We start from the raw sequence: 9,803 nt of genomic DNA, 5'->3' as shown, positions 1-9,803 counted from the left end.
TTCTTCATGGCAAATAATTGGGAGCTGTCTGTTTATGAAATGCCTTGAAAAGTTTTTTTAGAAACAAGTTTCTATATTCATGGTCTATTTCAATTGTTATAATTAAAGTTGAAAAATTTCTTGGTTAGTCAACTCTTCATGGCAAACAATAATAAAAAAAAATGTTGCCAATTATGGTTAATCTCATCCATGTCTGGGGTAGACAATCGTAAAGGTTTCGAATAATTCAACATTTTTATATCAATATATAAACAAAATTTACAGTATCAGTGATATTCCACAGAAACAGAAATTCTGGATATTGAGCTAGTGATACTCTCCATAAGACGAAACATCCACCAACAGTAGCATCGACCGAGTGGATTAAAAACTCATTAAAGATACCAGGAATAAAATTTGGACCGACGAGTGTATTTCGTCTACATAAGACTCATCGGTGGAACTAGAATCAATAATTCAATAATAATTGACAGGACATATACAAACGAGTTGAAGAGCATTAACCCCCCCCCCCCCCCCCCCCCCCCCAATTAATCATTAAATATGACTAAGTTTTATCTATGGTTTGATGTAAAAAAAAATCTTAGTGTTTCGAATATTTCAACATTTTGTAAACAGTAAACATACAAATATGACTGAACAAATGTTGTTGGACTTGTGATACTATCGGGGACGAAACGCCAATCGGGAGTGATATTGGTCCAGTGGTAGTAAAATCTAATCAAAGATAACACGCGTATAATTTGGCACGAAAGATCTGAATATAAATTGTTTTTAGTTATATACCTCCACCTATTATTTTTAAGAACTGGCTTTCTAAACTTTTGACTAATAAAAGGGAAAGTGATAAAAATAAAAATAAAATCTATAGACTTGAAGCGTCAGAAGCGCATTCCTGGATTAACATTCATCAGAAACGCACATACCAAACAAAAATTAATGCCAATGATGTATATAATTGCCTAAAACACGTAAAGAGCTTTATGACCAAAAGAGGCCTAAAGGAATAACTAAATGTATACAAGGTCAACTTTGCCTTTGGGAGTTGGAACCTGTATTTTAAAAATAAATTATCAATTTATCAATGGAAAATTATAAAGGTACAATCAAAATCAGAAGTTAAAGAAGAGCAGACAAAACCGTGGCCAAATTAAAAAAAAACAGACAATTTGTATGGCCAAACAAATGTTCACAAAACAAATAAACATTGCAAAAAAACTCAGTAAAATTAGGACTTAACTTTGATGCTTTAAAATTCGAAGAAGTTCTTTCAACACTTAAAACACTCTTCGAATTCCTTATGACATTCAAAATTTGGTGATGAGTCGTATTCTGTGATAAATGGTGAATGACGCATGAAGATAGGATTGTAAATACCCTAAATGAAATTCATATCTGTACTTATCTGTCACACAGAAATTCCGTAAATGTCAAAGATGTCAATATGGCGAGCAATAAAAACTGCGAAGATTTGAATCCATATGTTAAATTAGGAGCCTTAGTGTTAAGTTGTGTTGTATGTCTGTGATGTAAGTTTACACAATTTTTACTGCTGGATCCCAATTATTGTCACATTAATCTTTTATGTTTTTGTTGCTCACTATTAATTTTGTCAATATAACGGAACTTTAATCCACTGTCATACAAGAAGGAGGTTAAGTTAGCTATTAAACCATGGTTAATCCACCATTTTCGTCGAAAAATGAATGTACCTTGTCAAGTTTATATCAGCTTTTTCATTCGTTCAGTTGGTTGATAAAGTCTCACGTTTGATTTTGTCGATTTTTATGGACTTTCTCTTTTTAAATTTACCTTGGAGTTTGGTATTTTTGTTATACCTTTGTGACACTGTCTGTTCAATGGGAGGCCTCTTTTACAGCATCTGACCACATCGTGGCGAAACGAAAAACAAAACAGTGTACAAGAAACTTCAGAAAAAAACTTGAGCAACACTATCCCTACAAAAAAAACAGGACTAAATACAGCAGGCCCGGACGTATAAACAGTCCCTGGTCCACTATTGACACCTATCGTGTTGTTCATGACAAGTGAAATGAAGAGGATAAGTAATATTTTATGATTTCACAATCAAGGAAAAGAAGACGGGGTTTTGCCGACGACAATTGGGGCATATCATAATATGAAGGCCTGATTGAATGTTGCAGTACAGAAATTATCAGTTCATAGTAGAAAAATCGAAATGATCTCTTTTGTTGTAAAGTTTGATTCTCAATCGATACTCATTGTCATTTTCAAGATAAGACTTAAATGTCTTTGTGATATCCTTTATTTCAAGTTCAATGGGATACAATAGAATAGTTGGTTACAGGAGGAGCACATTTAGTTGCCGTAGAAACTATCTTTAAAAAACATATAGACCAAACGTAACCAAATATATTGGCAAACAAAACAATTCAGTACTGTTTAATTGATTTTTGAGTGTGTTCAAGAAGACAGCTTCAATGCTTTTGTTGTGTGTTGTTATATAAACAATCGTTTTATAAAAAATAGATAGATCTTGGTAATTCCTGAGTTGCTGGTGCTTGAAGAAACTTTTTATTTTATTTTCGATTTTATTTGTCACATTTAACATTAATGTATTTCTCAACATCCATGGTATCCCTTCAATATATAGTATTTGGTAACTGCAGAATTTGAATGAAATCAAAATAAAATCGATGAGTAACGGAAGTGCCTTCTGCAAAAATTGACTCTTATGTCAAAATCTTTCTATCCCATATGTTTTACTTACTCTCTTTTGGATGCAGTTGGTTGCAAACGATGTTAATATTGGCAATTTTGGACATTATATCATTCGTCTTTTTTTGTAAATGATTAAGTTTACATTTTCACTTTCTTCGTACTGTTATTGTCAAGATGTCAGCCAGAAATCGTCAAATCTGTTTAAATTGAAAATGGATGAAACTTTACAAAAACTACATAGATATTGAACATTTTCACAGCTGATGAAAAGATCATTTATAGATTGTCTACGTTCATAAAAATCCTTTTCCTGAAATAAGAAGGTATAGCAAAAAGCACCTTTTAATTAATAAATTTGGTCATATTTATAGATCAACAGTTTTTGCCATTTTTTATGATTTTGATTTTGATTTTTTGGTGTCTTAACGCCACGTTTAAGCACCGCTTTTGGTCTATTTCGTGGCGGCCAGTTTTTATTGGAGGAGGAAGCCAGAGCGCTCGGAGAAAACCATCGACTTTCGATAGGAAAACTGACAATCCTAGTCAATTAAGATTGGAGTCGAGTGCACCCACACGAGCGGGGTTCGAACTCACAACCTCAGTGTTGACTGGCTAATGATTATAGTAGTAACTACTTAGACCACTCGGCCACCGAGGCCCCCCGCCATTTTTTATGAGAGTCACTGTTGAGTCTTTATATTTTATAGACGAAACGCGTGTCCGGTCTACAAAATTATAAGCCTGGTATCTTTGGTGAGTTTTTTTCAGATACATTGTTGATATCCTGTCACTCAGTAACCTACATTTGAGTAAGGGCTTTTATATAATTCCAGCGAACTTGTTATTAATGATACTTCCGAAACAAGAACGCCTGCTTCATATCTTGATCTTTTTCTCGATATTTTTACAGATGGACGACTCAACCTAGGATCTTAAGAAACGTGATGATTTTGACCTTCCTATTGTTAGTATAAAGTAAAATAACACAAAAATACCGAACTCCAAGGAACATTCAAACCGGAAAGTCCCTTATCAAGTGGCAAAATCAAAAGCTCAAACACTTCAAACGAATGTATTTCCCATTTCTCTTCCCCATGGTATAACGTTTGAATTTCGCAATTGATACGTTACGTTCGTGCATATTTATCATATACAGACCAATCTATTTAAAATATAGACCTCTTATTTCGTTATACTCATATACGAGCACGCGAGTTAATATAGGTCTAAATTTTAATCAGATTGATACATGCTACATTCCACAAAAACTGTTCAGAAGAACGGCTGAAACAAGTTTTACGGTCGTAATCACGAATTGGTTGACCAATAGTAGTTATACGATATATGTATGTGTTTCAATTCACTAGTGACAACTTTTCGCGTTCTTAGATCTTTAGATCTTTAGTGTGTCCTTATCCCTATTGTGACATTTTGACTGAGTGTGTATTACTTGGCGGGTGATACATGGTCTCTTTTGGGGTTCAAGCGATTCCCTTAGTTTTTTTAATACTTTGATTTGCTTCTTTTTATTCGATTTATTAGATTTTAGATTTGAACGTAGATAAACTTGATTAGCCTTTATTTGCCTTTTCACCGGACTTCGCGGATATATTTTGTTTTTTACTATTTACTAAAAGATAACAACTCTTTGTAAATGTGGTGCATTTGGAACGGTTTTCTGGATTTACCTTCACTGGAAATGCTCAAACCAAAGTATTTGAAATCAACTGATATAAATACTTGACTACGTGAGGAGCTATATGACCGAAAAGGACTTGGATGTTAGATGTATACTGATTGATATTTTAGTCTTAGATACATGATTTTTTTATCAGTTTTTATTGGCTTTGAACTAGCAGTCAGTAACTGCGAGTACTCTCAGATCTGTACTCAGCGTTTTTTTCTTTTTGTAGGGATGTATAGATATCCTGTCGCGTCCGTTAGTTTTCTCGTTTGAAATGTTTTACATTTGTCATTTCAGGCCTTTTATAATAGCTGGCTATACGGTATGGGTTTTGTTCATTGTTGAAGGCCGTACGGTGACAAAGTTGTTAACTTTTATGTCCTTTGGTCTCTGGTAGAGAGTTGTCTCATTGGCAATTATTCCACATCATCTTATTTTTACATTTAAAAGAAAATCCAAATAATAATTTTGTATTTATGTATTTCAAAAGAAAATATTCCGTTTGGCTTATTCGCGACGATATACATTGGTGGGATTCTGCTACTCGCGAAATACGCGTACATAAATATCTGGCAGAAATTACTAGTAGTTGACACCACACATGTTTAGTATCTTCATGAGTAAATGATGAACTTTTAAAAAAGAAAATCTTCTGAAATATTATGATATATATATATGTCCTTAACAGAGAGTGATTGGTTGTTTAATAGATATAAGAAGATGTGGTATCAGTGCCAATGAGACAACTCTCCATCCAAGTCACAATTTATAAAAGTAAACCATTATAGGTCAAAGTACGGTCTTCAACACGGAGCCTTGGCTCACACCGCACAGCAAGCAAGGGCCCCAAAAAATACTAGTGTAAAACCATTCAAACGGGAAAACCAACGGTCTAATCTATACAAAAAACCGAGAAACGAGAAACACTTAAGAACCACATCAACAAACGACAACAACTGAACATCAGATTCCTGATTTAGGACAGGTGCAAACAATTGTAGCGGGTTTAAACGTTTTAATGGTGCCAAACCTTCACCCTTATCTGAAACAATAGTGTAACATCACAACAAAGAAAGACACACTATAAAATATCAATTGAAATGACTTACACAATCAAACGACATATTAACACAAGTGAACATACACTGAACGAATAAATTTGATCTATGATACAATGTAAAAACAAAATCAATAAAATAAGGGATGAAGCATATTTATCTCTTGGTATTCTACTTCTGTGGTTCACACACTTACATCTATACATATTAAGGGTTCTAATGAATATGAACACATAATTGAAACAGTACTGTTCGCTGGATAAATCATAATTTTCAATTACCATCAAAATGTCGTCTTGCTTTGATAATCATCAAATGATAGGCACTTAATTAAGATACAAGAAAAGAAAATACAAAACAACAGTAAGCCCCCCAAAACCACCCTAAATAATAAATAAAAAACAAGCAAATTTATAATAGAAAAAAAACCATTCTCACACAAAGGGATTAATGGCATAATATATTCAGGAAATATTATTTTAAAGGGGCATGAGCTGTCAAATTCATGTTCACCGGTTTGACTCATATTTGATTTATAATATACCAATACGTATATCCAAATTATAAAAATTAAAAAAAAAAACAATTTACGATGCATGGACTCGATGATATGTATCAGCATGTCATGTGCATTTTAGTCTAGACGCCATCTAGTTTACCATTGAGGTGACCTCCGAAGACTGCCGAATGGTCATTTAACCTGATATAAACATAAATATAGATATAAATATATAGTGAATACGTGCAATTGGATTTTTCTAGATCTGTTTGATTTCATATTAAAGACTAAAAAATATCTTAATCATCGTTTTTACCTGTATAAGAATGAGTTTTTGTGGATCGAATCAGTCAACCAAATTGTTTACCATTTTTTCACTTTCAATGTTGACATTCTTTTCCTTTTAAAAGCGAAACACGCCTAGTTTATTTCTAGCTAAGGTGTTAAATTGAAGGTCAAATGAATACGGATTATTCTCTTGCAATTGAATAATTCATCAGTGATGTTTCCCGTCTTATTTTAACAAAATTAAACCAAACTGGCTGCTGAAAGCGAATTATTTCACTATTTCACTTTCATTAATGATTGAACAAACAAAAAAATCATATTTTAATTTTTTGTTTATCTCGTAGCTAATGCCCCTTTAGGGGGTCTCATGGGGGGGGGGGGGGGGGGGGTTCTGATCTCGGATCCCGCTTACTGTTTAGTCAGATTCCCGTATCCCGCTTACACTATGTACGTGAGCAATTCTCATTTTTTTTTGTAATTTCCCGTGTCCCGCTAGACTTCATTTCCCGTTTTCACGGCACAATAATTTGACTTTCACGTGTTACAAAAAATCGGCTATCCCGGGTCACGCTTAGACCCCAATGAGACCCACCCTTTAAGCGACGCATTTTTCCCTTAGCTGCAATATGTACGTTATAAATACACCATTAACCCAAGGTTCCCAATTTATATACTATTTATGGGGAACAAAACCTATATAAATGATGACGAAATTTTTTTTTACCTCTATTGTGAGAGCCTAAATGGGGTTTGAAGAATAGATAATGGCAAAAAAATATATAAATAAAGAATAGAGAATTGGGTGCAAAAGTATTAAGAATAATTGAAAATAAAAGAATTGGATAACAAATACTAATAACAGAAATGAATGAGGTAATAATCATACAATTACAAAAAAAACCATTCTCATGAGAATTTTACAGAATAGGCGTTACTTTCAAGATAAAGAAAAATGCTTTAAAAATTTAAAGAATATCGAATTAAAGGACCCTCCCCTCCCAAAAACCCCCTCCCCAACGAGACCCTCTATTGGGGTAAAATCAGAATAAATACACACAAGAGGTTTTCCCATTGTTAAATAAGCAAAAATAATAAAAGGATGTATTATGTTATCCTATGTGTAAACCAATGAGGCATACTGGAGTTACATGTTACAAAACGTCTTAAAAATGCATTTAAGTTCACACATTATCATCTTCTAATAATGAAAATAAATTGGACTTATTTATAAATTGAGAACTGTTAAAATCGAAATGAGTCTAACACAAGTTGTGGATAAATTCAGAAAGTTATAAATTCAAATTAGATATATATCTTAATGCATTCTTAAGGGGACTTGTCCTTGTCAATAGAAAAACAAAAGGACATTGTTTTTCCAAAAGCAATGCATTGTATAGGTTTCAGATGTACAATTGCATTAATCAACATATCAATCAAAATGATTCATGCAAAATATTGCAAGTAAAATTTTTGGTCCTCAATGCTCTTCAACTTCGTACTTTATTTGGCCCTTTGACTTTTTTATTCGAGCGTGACTGATGTGACTTTTGTAGACGAAACGCGCTTATGTTTTACAAAATTACAAGCCTGTTATCTTTGTTTATTTTGCTGTACGTATTTAAGAGATTTGATTTATTTCATAAATATATGTAAACCTTCCATTCTTCTGTGAAATAATTTATAAAAGACATGACATAAAAATCTTATTTATTGATACACTATGCATTTTATGTAATAGAAAGTAAATATTCATCTCCGAAATAGCCATTAAAAACGTTAAGTCGCTTAATAATACCATGTAATGAACGTTTTGTAGATAACATATTATATATAGAAAAGAATAATCAGAGAACTTACAGCATAAGCGAAAATGTTCTTAACATTACACTACAAACCAGTAAAAGTCTGAAATGGCCTATATCTGTACTCGACTGTACTGATTTTTACTCGACCAGTCTGAATTGGTCTGAAATTTACTTGATAATACTCGACTGTAGTCTGAACCATACTTAACAGTCTGAACTTGTACTCGACCCTTACTCGACCAGTACTTAACCATTTTATACGCGTCTGAACCATGCTCGACCTAGTCTGAACAATGCTCGACCTAGTCTGAACCATACTCGACCTAGTCTGAACCATACTCGACCAAGTCTTAACCAACCTAGACCTATTTTTTGTATCTATCTATTGTATTTCATCAATTTAGGAACTGTTTTAACAACAGCTATTTCCCCTGGCTAGAAATTTGAACAACAATTTGAAATTAAAAATGTATTCAATATAGCATTGAAACCAAAATTTCACAATAAACATAATATAACTTCATCACCATATTCATCAACACTTATATACATATAGATTCTACCACTGCATCGAGTGTGATACGATATTTATCCACTCGAGACAGTTAAATTTTCAAATTTAAAACGCGAGGCTTGCCAAGCGTTTTAAATATTTAAAATTTAACTGTCGAGAGTGGATAAATATCGTATTACACGAGATTTGGTGGTAGAATCTGTTTCTCTAATGATTTTCAAACAATACGCAGGCAAACTTATTCCTTCTTTGCGACTGATCTGCAAAAAGATGTGTTCTTTCTATGTGACGTCATCAGGCATGGTCGCCTTTTTTCATGCCGTCACAATAGGAAATTCAGAGGAAAACAAGAAATTTCGACGTCATAATCGGATTTTAACCAATGAAGAACTGAGATCAAACGAACCACACGTTGATTAAATTTTTTATACAATGGGTGCAGAAAGGGATAAATTGACGAAGAATTAGAGAAATACATATATATCACCTTTAAAATAAAAATAAAACAAGCTGATCAAATAATCTCAAAACTGAATTGTGACTAATATTTTCAATGTTATTCAAAATTTTTTGAATGTTTTAGATATATTTTATTGTTACTGGACAATTTTCACCATTAACTTAAGCCTAGTATAGATTTATGGTGTCAGTCGAGTTAAGTTAATAATGCAGTGAACATTTTTTTTATTAAAATATATATCAAATAGCATAAAAAGCAACTTAATAAATTCAAAAAATGACACCTTTGTTTTGTTAAACCAAGAATTTAATATAATCATGATAATAGAACTTCCATAGTAATCATGTGATAAACTTTTAAAAAAGGAAATGTGTTCCAAAGTTACAGTAAAAATTTATTTCAATTAAATTTAAATAATTTTTGTCAAAATTAAAGACATGGCATACAAGAAGCACTTTAATAAGGTTTAATTACCTCAGTACATGTGTGTTTTACAGGTAAAAAGAAAGCCCTTTTTTTCTTAAACTCGTGTATTACTCATCTAGTGAATTCAAAAGGACTTGCGATTTAAGTTTCACTGGATGTTGCAATTTTGAATGAATGTTAATTAGAATTTAATAATCTCTGACCAGGTGTGATCTTTTTCATGAGTTTGCCCCAAGCAGGAGGTATTACTTTATACTTCACCACTAATCAGAAGAACAATTTTATTAATTTCTTTAATTTTTATCCCTTTTTGATATATATTGTATATAATATATCCCAAATTATAATAATAGATATATTTCTAAA

This window comes from Mytilus californianus, unplaced genomic scaffold (genome assembly GCF_021869535.1).
Source record: "Mytilus californianus isolate M0D057914Y unplaced genomic scaffold, xbMytCali1.0.p SCAF_3, whole genome shotgun sequence".
NCBI lineage: Eukaryota > Metazoa > Mollusca > Bivalvia > Mytilida > Mytilidae > Mytilus > Mytilus californianus.
Note: the sequence above shows the minus strand (reverse complement) of the source record.